The sequence below is a fragment of the Zalophus californianus genome, chromosome 14 (genome assembly GCF_009762305.2).
Source record: "Zalophus californianus isolate mZalCal1 chromosome 14, mZalCal1.pri.v2, whole genome shotgun sequence".
Taxonomy (NCBI): Eukaryota; Metazoa; Chordata; class Mammalia; order Carnivora; family Otariidae; genus Zalophus; species Zalophus californianus.
The window spans coordinates 91502220-91521018 of record NC_045608.1 but is presented as its reverse complement, the minus strand read 5'-3'; the positions used below and the strand labels follow the sequence as shown (position 1 = coordinate 91521018).

The 18799-nt window shown below is 50.6% G+C and overlaps 1 long non-coding RNA gene across 1 annotated transcript; it reads left to right on the top strand.

Annotated features, from left to right (window-relative positions):
• The first annotated feature begins 3193 nt into the window (after positions 1-3193).
• LOC113912319 lies at positions 3194-4258 on the top strand. The gene is made up of 4 exons (XR_003516806.2): positions 3194-3345; positions 3445-3575; positions 3809-3939; positions 4130-4258. It is a non-coding gene; the product is annotated as an uncharacterized LOC113912319 (long non-coding RNA).
• The last annotated feature ends 14541 nt before the right edge of the window (positions 4259-18799 follow it).

Sequence of the window (18799 nt, the reverse complement as noted above, 5' to 3'; positions counted from 1 at the left end):
CTCCCAGGGAAGAGCCCATGGAGAAGCTGGGCAGCAGCCTCTGAACCTCCCTCGTTCCTTTAGCTGTCAGCATCCCGACCACCTGTGGCTGCCACACTCCTGGCAAATGAGCCTGCGTAGCCTGATTCACTGGTGCACAAGTGGACCCAAAGGACAAGCTGAGCCTTCTTAGGAGACACTGCAGGGGACGTGGAGGCAGAGATAGTTAACTGAGTGCTGGCTCGCTAACCGTTACTGCCCTCCATTTCACAGACCAGGAACATGAGGCACCGAGGGGTGAATAGCTTGCCTGACCTCACACAGTGAGTGGACCCTCGGAGTCCAGAATCCATCCTCTTGACTGCCATGCTTTCCTTCCCCTCAGGCATTAACGAGGCTGCTCTTCCATTCTCTTGGCGCTCCTTCACTCCATCTGGAAGTTCCCCAGCACCTCTGCTAAATCTGCAGAAAGTGAACTTGAACTTGACAGACAAGGCCACTGCCTTCTGGGACCATTAAATCTCAGACAGACAAGGCTGAGCTGAGCGGAGCATGTGAGTAGCCCCGTCAGGAAGAACACACAATAAAGAAACTCCTTGCCTCCAGAGTCCAAGTCCTTCCATCTACAAAATGAAAGTATTGGAACATGGACGGTGTTCTAACTCATTTCTTTACTCACCCATAAAAAAGCCTGTCTTGAGTATCTTGATGAGCCAGGCCCTGGAGAAACCACGTCCACTCAAGGAATACAGAGTCCTACACATAGGATAACAGACAGTTATAATGTGCTGTGGATAATGCTGGTCATTCATTTACTCACGCAATGACAATGTGTGAAGTTTCTGTTATGTGTCAGTCCAGGCAAAACTGGGGAAATCAGGATATTGGCGGATCATATCCATGTCAATATCCTGGTTGGGATAGTGTGCCATGGTTTTGCATGGTGTTACGTTGGAAAAACAAAAACCAAAAAACTAGGTAAAAAGTGCCTGCACCCTTTCTGCCTTATTTCCCGTAACTGCCTGGGGATTTACAAAGATCTCAACACAACAAGTTTATTAAGAAGGGGGCTGCCCAGGGTAGAGTCGCACCCATTCTTGCCCTAGGATGTTATGCGGGAGGACGTAAGATTGGAACTGCTTTTGCCTGGTGAAGGGAAGCCAGGAGAACTGTAGAAGGATGACCCAGAACCTGGCATCATGAGCTACGTGTCTTCCGCATCTCTTGTTCCGTGGGACAATAACAGTTTGTCATTGCGTAAGGCACTTAGACCTGGGTACCCTGTTGTTTGTGACCAAAATGCCCTAATTGATGCAGGCTTGAACATCCAAACTACCTCAGATAAAAGAATTATTGGAACAGGACTGCCAGGCAAAATAGAGGACATCCAGTAACACTTGAACTTCAGATAAATAATGAATAATATTTTATATAAGTATGCCTCAAATATTGCAGGGGAGATACTTATACTAAAAAACAGTTCTTGTTTATTTGAAATTCAAGTTTTACTGGGTGTCCTGTATTTTTATTCACTAAATCTGGCACCCCTATATCGGAATAGGAATGGTTGTGGATGGTAACTAAAAATTAGAATTTCTACATGCCTCATTCGATTCAACTCCCAACGAAGGAGGTGAAAAGCAGGATTTGTCATTTAAGGAAAATATATTTTCCTAGTCCTAACGTCATACTTGTTGCGGGCAGGACAATGGTAAAGATGGGATTCTTCCTTATCAGTTTCAACCCACGCCTCAAGACAATCGGGCTCAGCCACACCCACGGGCCACGCAAGGAGCACAGCCTGCGGGCACTTTGGGGTGATGTGCTACAAGTCAGTCTCATGATTCTTGCCCCTCACCAACCCTCTCAGCAAAAGCTACAAATTCTCTCTGAAGTCAGTGTAGAATGGGCAGAGAGGTCCTTTAATTTTAAGTGAAGTTCGGTACTTCATCATATGGGACTGGGTACTTTAGGATCTGATGTAAGGCCGTTGTTGCTTTGAGAAGTAACCAAAAGATTTTGTATAATTCAAGAGTGGTTGGAAAAGTTACGAGGACGCACCTGAGAATTCACCCAGGGGGCAGGAGAGAAGTAGCTCCCGGAAGAGACTGAGGGGCTGTTGGCGTGCAGAGCACATGGCTGCTTCCTGCTCTTCAGTGCGTGGCTCTATGTCCCCCCACCACAAGGCGCTGGTCTCAGCCCTTGACAAATAATTCGTGCATTTCATGATCTTAGAGCCCACTGAGATGTGTATTATTATCAACTCCACCTGACTGAGAAGGAAATCCAGACACGTAAAGGTTGAGTAAGTCACCCCAGAACATTATGAGGCAATTATGAGGCCACGTGAAGGTCTGAACCCAGGACGACCCCCTGTAACCATTAGGCTGCACTGCCTCTCTCATCAAGTGGAGGAAATGCAACCAAAATTATAATAAAGGCTCCATATTTTTAGGACTTCACATATCAACACCACCATAAGTTCTAAATCCCCACCAAACCCGCCCTGTATGCCAACACATTTTGCACTCTTTGTATCGCAGAAATGATGACTTTTCAAAATCACAGTCCCAAGAATAGCAATCACCATTTATTGAGTGCATAGTACGTACTGTGCTAAATCCTCTACTCATCTCATTTAATCCTCTCGGCGAAACCATGAGAGTTACTTCTTTCACAGATAAGACAACTGCAGCTAGGACAGAATAAATTATCTGTGGCTTGTGAGAAAAAGACTTAAACACCCACGTCTTGCAGATCTGCTGCGTGGCCTTTGTCCTTCAGAGCGTAGGACCTCCCCGACAGGGTTCCCTCCCCGAGGACAGAACTGGGCTAATGGATGTAGCCTGGGCAAGAGAAAACTCCCCCAGGTTGTCGTGGCGATTGCTGACACTCTCTTGCCTCCCGAGCTTTTCCCTCGATATTTCCATTTATTGGGGGATAATGCTTCAATATTTATAATTTATAGTGCAAATATCTTTTACCTTGCTCCCTGTGAATACTTAAATCAAATTAGAATCGCCAGCTAGCCCACACACAGGAGGGCACCCACCTTTCTAATGTTCGGATAGTGTGAAGGAGGTCTGCAAATTTGGAAAACGAAATAGCCATTACCAGGCAGTCCGCCTGCCCCTCCTGATGCATTGTGGGTCAGGGAGAGCACAGTGTTTTTGTAACCATGGAAACAAACTGAGTTTTGAGAAGCCCAAGCATCCAGATTACCTTTCAAAGATGGCGAAGGGGGAAAAAAAAAGCTCTAAAACCACTCAGTGCATAGGAATTAGTTCTCAAATATCTAGACCTTAATGAAAGCAGTTATTTTGGCCGACTCAGGAGACAAGGAGAGCTTTTACCTACAGAGTGTTGGTAAGTCAGCCACCACGCCCTGAAGGAACTGGAGAAACAAGGAAGGGCTCCCCCCAGCCCTCACCAGCGCTCTTGCATCCACTCTGTGCCCCTTTCCAGAAGGACGCCCCACTGGGCAACCCAAAGGGCAGAGCCTGCCATCCTCAGCAGCAGCACCCTCGCTGTCTTCCCATCGTTGGAGACCGTATCCCCTAACCTGGGAATCTCGAGCCGGTGGCCACACCGTCAAGGTGGGTAAGGCCAAGGGACTTCCCCAGAAAACACACCTCCCTCTCACACTGGCATCGTCCGAGGGGTTCCTGCGATTATTATTGAGGGTTTTCTTCCAGTCATGGTCAAATCCAACAGAGACTGAGTCCTTTCCAGCCTCTGGGCCATAAGGAAACGGCTGGGGCCACATCTACTTTGTGACCATTTCCAAAAATAACTTGGGAAATATCACATTTTCTGCTGGCTTTTACAGACTCCCCAAGGTCAAGGGAGTCACAGCCCTGCTCTGCGTTCCTGACTTTGGCCTTGGAGAGAGATGGACAGTGTCACCACCACGCACACAGCCTCCTGGGCTGCACTGGGTTCAGCTGTGTGTCCGTCCAGGTGAGAACGGGGGGGGCAACAGGTCGCTTCTTCAGAAGATCTTCTGGGATGACTTGATGAACTGGCTTGGGGTACGGGGTGCCCCAAAGTCCAACATTTCTGTGCCGAAGAGAAGGCCGAGAATGAGTGGGCGGGAAGCCCAGAGGGTGGAAAGGAGAGCCCACATTGACATTTCCTCCGGGACCCACAGCCAAGCCCCCCACCTCGCATGGCTCTGCACACCGTCCCCAGGGATGGTGGCAGCCAGACCCGGCCTGGGATCCTCCCGCGGACACGCCTGAGCTTAGACCGCAGGAAAGTGTGGCTGAGGACATAGTCGGTAATACAGCAATTACTGTTCATTTGTTGCTATGGTGTTTCTGCGGCCTGTTCGGATCCATGAATGTCTTGATTATTTTCAATACCCATTTATAGAACGTACTGCTCATCACCAAGTGCTTTGAAACCATCCTCATTGGCTCCTCTGAACAGACCCACGTTAGGAAGGGCGCAGCCATTTCACAAATGAGCACAGGGAGCGTGGTGTGGGTTAATAACTAAAATCAGGGACGGTGAAGGAAAAGACACGAGAAGTGACATTACCGTTCTAGCAACGGGAACTTGGCTTCAGGTTACATTACATTTGACATAAAGGTCAAAGACCATCATGTGATATCACTGAGGATTTGACATCTAGTCAGTGTCGCAGTTGGGAGGAAATAATATTTGAAGAACAAGTTTACTGTTTTTAAAGGGAGGAGTGATGAGGTTGGAGGAGGAGACTGGCAAAAATTCTGGTTCTCAAATCTTTGGTTTCCAAAGAAACAATGCAGGAAATTAACCAAGTCGCAGTCCAGTCTTTTACGTACTGGAGCCTCTATGGAGAGCATGTTCACACTATATGAATAATCATGTATAATGATGGTTATATATGCATCAATAATATTAAAACAATATAATAGTGTGAGCAGTTTAAACGGAGAACTATCATAGCTTCCTCTGGGTAAATAAATCATGGTGTATTCATGCAATGGGGTTCTCTACCACCATGAAAAGGAATGACTTAGAGCGAAGAATATCAACACACGTGGGTCACTCAACGAGCAAACTTGAATAAGAAAGGAGATTGCCTACAACACTGTACCACTTATGGAGACTTCAACCGTGTGCAAGACTACACAATATATGGTTTAAGTAGACATAGTTATGTGGGAAAATTGTGAAGGGCATTATTAAGTGAATAATGAACACACAGTTAGGATGCGGTGACCTCCAGGAGAGGAAGGGGTGACACCTGGAAGATGTAGAAAGATCTTAGCAATACTGGTCCGGTTCTAATGCTTAAGCCGACCACAGCTGGTCTGAGAGTATTTGTAATATGATTCCTTGTGTCTCGTGTGTTCTTTTAAATCTCTTCTTTTGTGTTCATGAGCCATAGTTTTGGCCATTGGCTTGTTTTTTTCCCCTCTACCTGAGATCCTTGATTTTTCCCATTGTCCTTGAAGTCCGGCCCAGCCCTTGCTCCTGCCAAGCAGGGGTGTTAACTTCCAGCTCCACAGAAAATAACTCACTTGGGTCAGGGGGCACGCTCTCCACTGTTTTGTATAATAGGATTATAAATTATTTCAAACCCTAATGATCATGATCAATAATAATAATAACGAGCAGAGCCAACACCAGTGGCAGAATTATCAAATTATCAAATATGTGAGTTTCTATCTCAAATAAAGCAATTGTGAAGCAGGGTGATGATAATGATTTTTTTTTTTTAAATTTTCAACAGAACGTGTTGGCAAAACAAACATCATATAAAATAAAGTAAATGATCTGTTTTCACTTTCTTCCTTTGTATGAGTTTCCTGGAACACAACGAGATCCTATTAGCGACTGCCCTACAGCATCCCTCCCCTCCCACTCACGGAGCGAGACTTGTGTAAACTCAAAAACACTCAGTGCCTCAGGGCCTCATCCAGGCCCAAGCTCCAGAGGCCAGCCCACACCTCCCCTAGCCTTTCCTCCTCCCTCTGATGAGTCCCTGTTGAGAGGATGAACAAGCTCTGGCCTGGCAATCTGTTCTAACACAAAGAGCACAGATTTGGGACGGAAGAGAGGCTTTCATTCTGTAGCTGTAATCCACAACGTAAGCCACCTCCTGTGTAAGAACCTTGTCCATTTGTGGGACGGTATATTTTAATACACTGTGAGCAGGGAAGATTCCTAACTGGATTCAGTAACAAATATAAAGATTTGTGTGCAGAATGGGATCTGACCTCACTCTAACACAATATGCAATGGCAGATGCTTGTTTGCTTGTTTTCTCCAAAGACACTCCTTTTATCACGACGTTCTTGTAATTCTTCCAGTGCTGTGGGGGGGAGGGCGCTCTATTAAGGGGCAGTCCTTCTATTAACACCTTCTAGCTTTTGACTGTCCAGGTGAGCAGGTTTTGAATAGGCAGCGGGAGCCGTGGTACTGGGCACACTCTTTGTACAGGAAGAAACCAAGATGGCGGGGGTTAAGGGCAACCCCAAATCTTTACAACAAGGAAACCCTCTTTGCTTCCCTGTAAAATGAGCCACCACTAAATTTCTTTTGGTTGTGTCTTGGGAAGTAGAAGAGCCAGATCATCTCCGGGAAGCAGGCACACACCTTCCCCAGGCAGCCTTCCCTCAGGATCAAACCACCTTGCTCTGGAGCGTGGGTGCTCCCCTCCTTGGGACGCCCGCTGCCGCTTGCGCAGAACCACGGTGCCCATCAGCATTCTGGCTGCAGCCGGGGCAGCTACCTCTGGCTGACTTCAGCTCCAGAAACACACTGGCATGTTGTCGAGTTGGGGGAAGGTCGCAAAACTGACTGAGGACACACAAGGCTGCCGGGAACTCCGGAACTCTGGAAGGTCAAAGAGCAGGAAGCAGCACGGCTCGCTCTTTGCATGAGAAGTCTGGCAGAGATTCCAGCCCTGGACGGCAATACGGTGACTGAGCAGAGTCCCAGTGTCACTTCCTGTGAGTCAAGGATCCGCGTGGGAGCCTCTAGTAGGTGCCTCGCAGGTCTGGTGCCCAAGTCCAGACCACAAGGGGCAGAGAGAGGAGGGTCACTGCATGTCACTGGACCCACTGACGCAGCCCACCTTGAGGATCCAGCCAAGACACCAGGGAATGACGGACACCCGTTGAATCCACTCCATCCGCCTCACTAGATTTACACACACGCACACATGCTTCTTGCCCCTGACATTCATTTCCAAGAGTAACAACAACTTTAGCCCAGTGCCATTCTCTTTATTTCAAGCGCTCACTCTCTCTCCAACGGGCGACGGCCCAAAGGCTCAACGGTGGCCGACCGCGTGGCCCTAGATGCCGGGGTGCTGCTCCCTCCTCAGGGTCCACTCGCGTGCGTCCCCGCTGTTCTGAAACCTGCGCACCGCACTGTGGTTAGCTGCCGCAAACATGGACACAGGAGAGAGGAGGGACAGAGGGAGCAGTTTGCTCGCGCAAATCTCTAGGACATCAAGAAAGGAAACGCCCGTAGAGGCTACAGTCCCAAAGTTTCTGTAGCTCCTCATGGGCCAGAACTGATGTTTATGATGCCTTTCTCCAGTCCTTTTGGTTTTGCCTTCAGCCAGCCTCTCAAACGGCGGGAACATCCTCATACATGAGGGCTTCCAAAATATTTGCTCGTGAGGAATCCTAGGGCTTGTGGGTTAATGGGCCCCCAAACCACACTGTGTGCACCTGTCCTACCAGATAGTAGCGAGGACAGGTGAGTGGTCTTTACAGTCTGTATCAGTTTCCCGAAGCTGCTGTAACGAGATACCACACCCGAGGGGCTTCAAACAGCAGAAATTCATTCTAGCGCAGCTCTGGAGGCCAGAAGTCCAAAATCGGGGTATCGACAGCATTGGTCCCTTCTAAGACCCCAAAGGAGAGTCTGTTCTCCGTCTCTCTCCAGGCTTCTGGTGACTCTGGCAATCCCTGGTGTCCCTTGGCCCATAGACACGTCTCCTGTCCTGGCTGCCATCACCACCTGGCCTTCTCCTGGGATCTCCAGCTCTCCTCTTCTCTTCTTATCCGAGCACGGGTCACCGTGGGCTCCTGGGTGGCTCAGCGGGTTAAGTGTCTGGCTCTTGGTTTCAGCTCAGGGCTGTGGGATCGAGCCCCACATCGGGCTCCCTGCTCGGCGGGAAGCCTGCTTCTCCCTCTCCCACTCCCCCCTGCTTGGGTTCCCTCTCTCGCTGTGTGTCTCTCTGTCAAATAAATAAATAAAATCTTAAAAAAAAAAAAAAAGAACACTGGTCTTTGGATGTAAGGCCCCTCCCCCAAACTCCAGTATGACTTTATTTTGACTAATTGCATCTTCAAAGACCCTGTTTCAAATAAGATCACATTCTGAGGTTCTGGGTGGACATGAATGTGTGCGGACACCCTTCAACCCCGTACAGACTCACACAGACCTGAGCTGGGGACTTGGCCCCACCCCAGCCCTGTGACCTCATTGTCTCCAACCCCCTGGCAATGTGACAGCGTCTGCCAGTTTGCCCACACAGTCCCTGTTGCCCGATGTAATTTTGATTTTGTCCCCGTTTACTCTCAGAAATGTTTCAGCTTGAACCACCAACCACACTGTCTGGCCACGTGTAATGTATGTGAATTGCCTAACACACAGGAAGCCCTAAATAAACGGCAACTTCTATTATTAAAAGAAGCATCAGACAGTAATGGGGCCACATGTTTTGGGCAAAGGCTTTCTATAACTGGGAAGGGAAGGCTGAGCCCACAAATAGTTCACAGCTGTGGCCACTAACTAAACAAGACCCTTCGTGTGTGCGTGCGTGCGGGGTGTAGGGTGCGGGGTACGGGAAGGAGGGTGAATCAGGCACTGGTGGGGGCCTGCAGCAATGCCCCCCCAGAGTAGCGCATCCTCAGTAGCAGTGATGTCAACTCTAGGGTGACAGGAAGTGCATTTACAGAAGCGGTGAAAAGACAGGGCTGAATCTTGTTCACCAATTTCTGCCCCCGCCTTGCACAATCTCACAGAGTGACCTCAGAGGTTTGTTGAATTCGTGAGTTATAAAGCTTTTTCCCAAGTCAAGGTTCATTACACTCAGGAGTGGTAACCCCAGCTTTCCGAGATGGACAAATGGACTCTAAATCTTAAACTTCTGTAAAGCGACTCGGTTAGACGTGTGCGCCGGTTCCCAGGGATCCTGGAACGCAGGGCATCAGATCCCGTGGTCTGTTTGCCAAAAATGCAGTTTCCAGGGCCCCAACCCAGACCTGTGGGACAGCAGTCTCTGGGGTAGAGCTCCGGAATCTTATTTTTAAATAACATCCTTGCGATCCTTGCCCGTTCTCAGAAGACAGAGAGCCTGCTGCCAGGAATTTGGGTCTGACGGGAGGAGCCAGCAGGGAGGTCTATGGCCCCACATAGTTTTTAATCTATTTATCACCACATGTAGATTTAAAAATAATCCCAGGACTCTGGTATATCTTCTTTCCTATCTCCTTAAATCTGTAACTCGGCAAGGCCTTTGCACTTCCGAATCAGTTACAGGGAAGGTCTGACTTTTCTCTGTGGCTCTAGGACTCTGTCCGGTGCAGTCGCCATTTATTTAGATTTAAATGAATTGAAATTAAATAAAATTTAACAATCTGCTCCTCGGTTGCCCCAGCCACATCTCAAGTGCTCAGGAGCCAGGGGGTTGGCTCTCCTAGTGGACGGTGCCTAGGGGCTTTCCATTCCTGCAGAAAGGTCTTCTGAAGAGCATGGCTCTGGAGGCGTGTTTGTCAACCTTGGCTGCGCATGACAGTCACCTGGGGAGCTTTCAAAACCCCAGTGCCCAGGCTATACCTAGGCCAATTTAATCACGACCTCTAGGGATGGGACTCAGCAGTTTCTATAGGTAGCTTGCACCAGAATCACTGGTGGGGTTGTTAAAGCAGAGATTGCTTGGGGTGGGGGTGGTTAGGGGGGGTTCCACCCCCAGAATTTCCAATTCAGTAAGTCCAGGTTGAGATGCAAGAATATGCATTTCTAGCAAGTTCTGAGGTGCAGGCCTTGCAATCTATGCCTCAGAAGGAAGGTAACTCAGGAGAGCATCTGCCTGCCCACTGAGCGCCACACTGTCCCCTCGGCAGCCCCCACCCCACCCCCCACAATACCGCAAGGAACAGCAGAGAGCAAGAGGCACAGCCCTGTTCCTGAACCAGGAGAAAGGCTTTGGAAGGCATTAGAACTATCCGAGGCAGTGACCCAACACGCAGCATAAAAGGAAACCTCTTTTTCTCCCAACTCCTCCATATTTTTTTTCTTTTTCATCCCCATTCCCAAGGCCCTGAGGCTGCTGGCCATGGCGGCCCGCTCTGGCCCAGCTTGGCTCCCATGATGAATAGGAAGGGGCCATGGGCCGCTTCCAAATGCTCCTGCCACTGCTGGGAGGGGAACTCCGGGTGAGAGTCCCCCAGTCCTGTGATCTGCCTCCTGGTGCCCGACACAAAACCAAAGATCAAAATGGGTTCTACCTGGGAAGATGGTGGTCCCGGCTTTGCGCAGCCTGAAACTTCTGGATACCAGAGCCCCATGTGTAATATTTCAGGCTCACACATTCAGACTTATGATGAGACCAGCCCCAAAGGGACGAGACCCAGACAGCCTGCAAGGGTCTCATCATCCGCCAGGCACCACCTTGGTTCTGGTCAAAGGATCGTCCTGCGGTATTAACAGTCATGACTCCCAAATTTCCTCCTTCTTGCTCTTCTTTTCACCTGTCTCATTTCTAATTTGGGGCTGCTCTTCATTCCACATATATAAAAGCATTTATAAGGTATGAAAGTCCATTCCTCGTTTAGCCCATACTTCCCACTGAGACAAATGCAGTTGCTATAACCTCGGGGCGATCTCTGTGCCTTAGAGAAATGAAGGATACTTACTTCTCTGAGTTGCTCAATTTCATGAACTCCAAATCTTAAATGTTATTTTGAGGCACAAAACATCTTCCCTCTTTCTTAATCTCTCTTTTTTTAATTGGTATATTAGAATACAACATGAGTAAATCGGATCCTACCATGAGCCAGAAGAAGATGTGCGGCGTCGAAGTACAATGCTGCTCAGGCTCTGGCAAGGCTGAGGAGCAGATCGGCTCATTTGTCTTATTTGGATGACTTTCAGGATAATAATTGTTAAAGACTTAAAGAACAAAATTATAAAGGCGCAACAACACCGTCTTTCAGGCTTACCGACAGACATGCACGTGAATGGATTATTCTTGAAGTTTGGACCCGAACTGCATTCATTTCATAGAAAAATATAAGATGTTTATACCCTTCAGCTCCCAGGGATTTAAGTTTCAAATCAGATGGTGCTTCTTTATGCACTTGAGGTGGAGCAGGAAGAGATTCCTCTTCCCCTGGAAAGGAATTCAGGACTTAGGGTATATTGTAGTTCATCCTTCATTTCCAAGCACTACTGTGACATTTATAAATGTAATCCCCTAATTTGGGAAAGAAACCCAGCCCTTCACTTCTAAGGCTCTGCCTTCAATGCAACAAAGCCAGCAGGTCATACCACAACCAGGGGGGTTTCTGACTCCCCAGACCTTTGACCACCCTTTTTCCCCTGGGCTGCAGCTTTTCAGTTAGGAAGTTAAAGAGAAGAAAAGGAAAATATTTAAAATTCAATCACAAGTGTGTCTATGCATCATTAAAGACAGACCTTTGTCCTGTTGCTTTCTACACTTTGAATGTGAATTCTTCTTCTTGAGATTACTGTTGTACTTTGTTCTTCTGGAAAAAAGAAAAAGCTTTAAGAACCCTAAAATGAGGCTTTCACCTGATACTAATTTTCTTCTTAGTTATAAAGGCTATTGTTTGTTTGAACAAAGAGGGGCAGGAGCTATGAGTAGCTGTTTACATTATAGGAATGAGGGCACCAAGGGAGGGGGGGAGAGAACCTTCTTCATTAATGAGCCAGGGACACTGATTACCGCAGACCGCAGACCGACAAGCACTGAATCGAAAGGGGACACCCAGATTTTTTATTCTTTCCCTGCAACCAAGACACTAGATTTATCATCTGTTAAATGCCAATCACATGTTTTAGACAGCTCTAGGTTAGTGTTAAAATTTAGATTAAACAAGCAGTTGGAGTCTGATTTTTTTTAAAAAAGAAAACAACAACAAGCCTCCCTAGAACTCTAAGCCGGGGTGTGCGCAGTCACACCACCATCTTGTAGGAGCTGGAGGCGTCCACACTGAACACACAGGGCCGATGTGCCGATTTGCCACGTGGGTCTGGTTCACCCAGGGGATCCCGGCCTTTTGGGAGACGGCAGCCTCTTACACAAAATTGGCATTCAATAAATATTTACGGAACAAAGGAGTGAATGAATTTCACTTGAATCAAACATGACTTGTTTGTACCCGAATAATTCACTTTCCTCTCAGTGATCTGAAGTTTTGCTGAAAGTGTGCTTCTGAAATCTCAGAGCAGGAAAGTTTCCAATGCTTCAAAACTCGCTGGAAACCCCTCCAATCTGAGCAAGTGGCAGAGTCAAGCCATACCTTCCTAGCCTTAGTCAGAATATTTTCATTTAAAAAAAAAAAAGAGCCTTGTGTATGAATAAAGAACTGTGATATCATGTGATAGGTATTCTCCTGCTACCCACTAATTTGACATTCGACCTGATTAATTATGTGTTTGTTTCAAATTCAGAGCACAGGAGACACAAGTCCTAAGTGTTTTTAATCTTCGGGGAACAATCTCAGAAATGGGAGGGGAAGAGTAACCCATGCTGATTAAATATGAGGCAGGGTCCCGACTTTTAATAGGATTGTTTTTAACTTAACAGATAATCAGAGCATTCAATGAAGGCGTAATTTGTCAGCTAGAGGTTATTTTATTGTCCCCTGAACCAGCAAAGGGGGCTGTCGCACTAAATTCAATTCAGGAGGGAATCCGTGTTTACTATCCAGGAGTCCTAATGGAAAGGCACACAATTTTCAAACTGGAAAAATTAATAAGGCACGTTGCCCCTGAAGCCTGGGTACCTTGCTGTATTTCTGTCTTGAACAGAACAAGCTACATTTCAAAAGGACCATTTTCTTCCATGTGGAAATATTTATTTGCTAGCTACTGAAGGGCTGCCAGGAAGTACTAAAGCATTTCATGTTTAGAGTTTCAGGAGCAAATTGCTTCTGCACACGTTGTCTTGAGTCGGTGGATTCCGCTGTGTTCTCTGCCTCTCCATCATGACTTCATTAATCTTTTTCTCTAATACAAGAGTGTTTCATTTATGGCTTCTAGAAAGCCAGGTGCATTGCAGTGGATCTCCTGGGCAGGATGGTTGTTTCCTGTGGACACACACTGCTTCGTTACTGAGCACCTAGAGGTGCTGGGCGCCGGCCCGGGCGGAGCCCTCCAGAAGGGGCTGCAAGGAGGACCGGTCCCTGGCTCAGCGACCCAGGCCCACCTCCGCCGAGCCACCAGAGCTGGGAGCGGGGTGCTTTTCCCGGACACACACTGACTGCAATCCCCTCTGCGAGCCCACGTTTCCACGCTGCCCGCCAGCAAGAGAAAGTTCCCAGGTGGTGGGTTCCGGGGGCTGCGGGCGGACCGCGCTGCACCGAGAGAGGGAGCGCAGGGCGGGCCGGGCGCCCACAAGTGCCTGTTCTGCATCCATTTACGAAAGTGCTTAGGTTGCGTTTAGACGTTGTGTTTTTAAAAGCGAAAATCTGGCGTTTTGCGTTTCACCCAGATCAAAGCTCTTTGGTCTATTGACTTAAAAGGTTTTCAAAGTGCCAAGACTTTGCAGCTTGGGTAACATCTTTGGAGAGATGAAGAGGGTCGATTTTCCAGAGCCGCTGTGGGCGCGAGCACTAGGTCTTCGGCCCTGCCGGAAGGGCGCGCGCAGCCGGACCCCCCCCACCCCCGCCGCGGCCCCGCCCGCGCCCGCGCCCGCGCCCGCGCCCGCGCCCGCGCCCGCGCCCGCGCCCGCGCCCGCGCCCGCGCCCGCGCCCGCGTGGCCGGGCCCCCGCCGCGCCGCCGCAGACCCGCCAGCAGGGGGCGCCGCCCCCCGCCCCCCCGCCGAGACAAAGGCCGGCGGCGCGGCGGGGCGTGGAGGCCGCCCCTGGAGCGCGGGCGGACCCAGGGAGGGGCGTGGGGCGGGGCGCGGGGCGCCGCAGGGGCCCCTCCCGGCCCCGCCCCGAGAGCCCCGAGCGGCCGGAGAGGGCGGACCGCCCGCCGGCACCGCCTCTTTCCTCGGGGAGGAGGAGCGGAGCGCGGCTCCCATTTTCTGCATTGTCCCGGGAACGCGTCCCCGCGCCCGCGCCCTGCTGTCCTCGTGGCACCCCGGGCCCCCCGGGCCCCCCGCTCGGCAAGCCCGCCCGGCGCCTGTCTCTCTTCCGCGGCCTCCTAGGGGAGGACAAACCAGAAAGTCCTGACCCCGGCGCCCACGGCGCAGGAGCCGGCGCGCCCCTTTGAATAACCCTCCGCCCCCGCCGGCCCCCGCCCCGGCGACTCCCGGGCGGTGACCTCATTCCCAGCGCTCCGAGGTGAGCCGGGTGCAGCCGGGCCGCGGGCCTTCCCGCCGCTCCCGGGGACGCGCCGGGTGGAGAAGCGGCGCAGGCCGCCCTGTCGCGCTCCCGTTCAGAGCCCTGAAAACTTTCCAGTGCCGCTGTCACTTCAGCAGCAGGCCCGTCTCCCGACTTAGCACCGGGCAGGGGTCTGCTCCCTCTGCGTCTGCAGCCTGTCGCCAGGATGTCCTGAGGCTGCCCAAAGATGCGAGGGCAAGGTGGCCCCGAGGACGTGGGTCGCCCCGCCGAGTGAGGTCAGAGAAGCCGGTTCATGTGCACGGAGCGGTCAGCTGGCGCGGGGGGCCTGGGTCCAGTCCTGTGCCCGCCGGGCTCGCACAAGGACAGCCAGCGTCCCGCCAGTGAGGCCGAGGTGCAGGGCAGCCCCCTGTCTGCCCCGGGCCACACCTGTGCCGCTGGGAGGCCGCTCAGGCCCTTTGTCACCTGCCTCAAACCTCTGCAGATTTCATGCAGGTTTTACTCTTGCTGGCCACATGGTCTGCTCTTCCCTCCCGGTGAAAGGGCTGGGGGAGGGAAAAGAGAAAAGCCAAGTTTGGGAGTTAGATTTCCTGTGTATCTTCAGTGCCTCACAACAGACATCCAGGAGGGGAAAACAATCAGGAGCGCAGACCCCTGGTACCCCGGGGACCTCGGCTGCCTCGTCGTCCTACCCCCCAGGGCTGGGAAGGTTGGAGCACTGGGATGTTGACATAATGCACTGGATACATTTTCTTTTTCTTTTAGGATAAAAGTTTTATTTCAGAGGGAAGCACAAAGCCACCACTGTCTTGAACAAAGCAGGGCTTCTCCAGGACTCAGGGACCTTGCAGAGAGAAACAGAAAGGCATTAGCTCTTGATTAAGAGAAGTCCGTGGCCAGGCCTCTGGGGCCCCAGCAGCTCCATCCCTGTGGCCCCCCCCCCCCGCGCCTGGTCTCACCGTCACCACAGAGACTCCCTCTGTCTCAGGCCCTGTTACTCTTATGAAATCAGCCCCAGACCTGAGCCTGCGCCTCTCCCATCCTGTCCCCCCCAAGGAACAGGACTCAGTTTGCCTCCTGGATTCCCACGTTCAGCCATTGAAAAATGTAAAGCCACAGCCTTGATCTACCATCTTATGTACCTTCACCTGCTCGTTCATCCGACCCGTATCAGCTGAGCGCCTGCCCGTGCCACGTGCAGTCCTAAGTACCGGGAGCTCTGTCCCACCTTGGGGCTTCCACGTCTGTCCTCTAGCTCAAGTCACAAAGCCGCGTGGATTGCAGCCCGGCTATGGCGATGCTCTCCAACTGGGTAAGACTCTTGCTGTGGCCCAGTGAACCCTCCATGGGCTCTGTGGCCTGACACTGATTCTTCCCAGTTCTCTGCAGGCTCCTGGGATTCCCGGTGCTGGACAAGTGAGCAGGTGCCGGGAAGTGACTGGGGTCTAGCCCCAGCTGCCTTCTCTTCTTACACCCCCCCATCTGCTCTCCTCCGGGGCTCCATTTTTAATTTCACCACAAACACTCATTCCTCCTCTTTCTGCAGTGCAAGCTCGATCCTGCGTGTCTCCATAAGCAAACACACAGAACTAACAACGCTTCTCCTTCCCTTCGTCACCAACAACTTGAAAGGAATGGTTCCCATCCTTCTTCACCTCGTAGACTCTTAGATCCGTAGAGTCTGGCTTCTAAACCCTGCTCTCGTTGTATGAAATTGCTCTCTCAAGGACCACGGTGACTGAATAACTAGTGTCTGGTGTCCCTGCGGGCTTAGTGTCGTGCCTTACCAGCCCCTTCCAGGACGTGGGCTGAGCCACAGCCGTACTGTGGAAGGGATCGAGTGTCCCGAGCTGATGAGACACGCCAAGGGCCTCCGGTGGGGCAGAATCAACGGTGGGGTTTAAGTCCAGGGATGAAACCAGAACTTTAGAATCTGGGACACCAAACCACAGAATTCCAGGTGTCTTAGTTAATCTCTTGCTGCGTAACGAGTTACCCACCCCCCACTCCAAATTAGAGGCTTTGAACAACAGGAAACAACGGTACGGCACATGGCTTCTCCGGGTCAGGAGTTCGGGAGAGGCTTAGCCGGGGGTCTGGCTCAGGGCGGGTCCTGACACTAAGGGCAACGGAGGCTGGCGCGCCTCTGAATTCTGCCACCAGGACCGTTGACTCACTCGACGGGCAAGCTGGGTCTTCATCCCCAAAGTCCCTAGGGCTGCTCGTCCGTCCTCAAGACATGGTGGCCGTCTTCCCCCAGAATGAGCGATCAAGAAGCGTCCGGCAGAAGGTGCAGTGTCCTTAAGTACCGCAGCTTGGCTCTGCGTCATGTTGTAGTTACACGGATGGGCCCTATTCGGTGTGGGACGGGACGTCACAGGTCATGGACCCCTGGGGACAAGGTTGGTTAGGGGCCATTTGGAGGCCACAGCAGGGCCAAGTGAGCCTCTGGAAGCAGGAGGGAACATGACTTATATGACTACCTAATTAGTGGTTTTCACATTTTTTAACTTTTTTTTTTTTTTTGACCAGAACCCTTTTACCAGAAAGCCTTATATTAGAATGACAGTTTATGTGCAAGTTAAAATGAAACCATCCTGGTTCAGGCCATGCTGGGCTGCTGGTTCCCCTCCCCATGTCCCGTCTTCTATCTCCACCTTTACCTTCTCTAGAGGGCAGGACTCAAATCCAGGGAGCGAGAGAAAAGGGCTCCCCTTTTCCCGCCCTGCTGGGTACACTGGGTATTAGGAACCGTTGATGGAAAGCGGTTAATGCTAGCTGTCACAATTGAAACACACATGTCCTTTGTCCTATCAATTTTCCTTCTAGGAATCCATCCCACACATTTGCTTATATAAGTGCACAGAGGTGGTGACACAGGCACATTCACTAAAGGGTCTAGACAGCAAAATTTGGGAAATGTTGAAGTGCCCCCAAATGACAAAGGACTGCTTAGGTCAAGGACAGAGCTGCCATGCAATGGGGCGCTTAGCACCTAGTGGAAAATTGAGCATGTTTATTTGTATTGACCGGGAAGGACTTACTGTTGCATGAAAAAGCCAGCTGCAAAATACTACTTATGGTTTGATCCTATTTTTCTAAAAAATACATGCACATGCATACTTTTATAGTCCTAGAGAATTTCGGGAAGGTATTAACGTGGTTTTCCTCGGAGAAGTGGGAATGAGGAATGTGTAGGTCAGGGAGGGCATCAAGAGATTTCCGTATTTAAATTTACACCATTGAATATTTTTACAACTGCTTCCAACCAGTTGGTGATGAATCACGTTTTTATGAGACACACTTCAGAGACCATAAAATTGCCACCTTGAAGTGTGCGATTCTGAGGTTTCAGGACAGTGACAAGGTCATACAGTCGTCACTGCCGTCTCATTCCAGAATAGGATGGATTGCTGCGATCATAGATATTGTAGAAGTGAAATAGGAAAGCTGGCTCAGATTACTGTTCCGGGGTGCTCGAGCTCGCCTTGATGGACAGGTCACTGAAAGGGGCTGCCCACGGGGGGGCCGCGGTCTTCGCACGCCCTCCTGGGACCAGCTCCGCCCCGAGCTGCCGACTCTGGAGGCTTCTGGACCCCCGTCACTGTGCCGTGCTCACTGCACACTCCCATTGCGAAGTGCTCACACTGTACGTTGTGTACCAGGCACCTTGCGGACTCCAGACCTCTCTCCACCAATCACCTTCATCTCTTTCATTCCGGATGGTCACAGTCAGTGATTTTGACCAACCTCCCCCCACCCCCCCGCCGCCACCGTCCCCCGGCCATCCTTAGACGTCGTACACGCTGCTGGGTGTTTCTGATCCTCCTCGGCACAGCCCCGTGGCCTTTGAAGCACCGAGTGCGGTGAAGCAGGGAGGCTCCAGAGATCCACAGCAGGCGGAAGGAGGAGGGACTCCCAGACGGGAGCTCGGCACCTGCCCTTTCTGCTCTTCTCTGCAGACTCTTGAAGCAACCCTCTCCTTTTAATTTTGTTTTATTTTATTATATTATGTTCTTCAATTTCTTTTTTAATTTAATTTTATTATGTTATGTTTTTCACTATTTTATTTTATTTTATTTTAGCACCCCTCTCCTTCTGTTTGCTCCTCTCTCCAGGTCTGTATACCCTTCCTTTGCAAGTTTGGTCCTGCCACCACCAGAGACAGTCCTGTCTTTGGGAAGGAGGACGATCAGAAACCAATATTCCTCCCCCAGAACCAGCCATAAACTATGCGTCTCTGGCCCTGTGGGGTATGCTGACTGGCCTTTTCTGTTAGGAGGGAGTCAGCATGTGGCGTCTGGCTCTCCCTGGTGACGGGGCTCCTGATGCGCAAC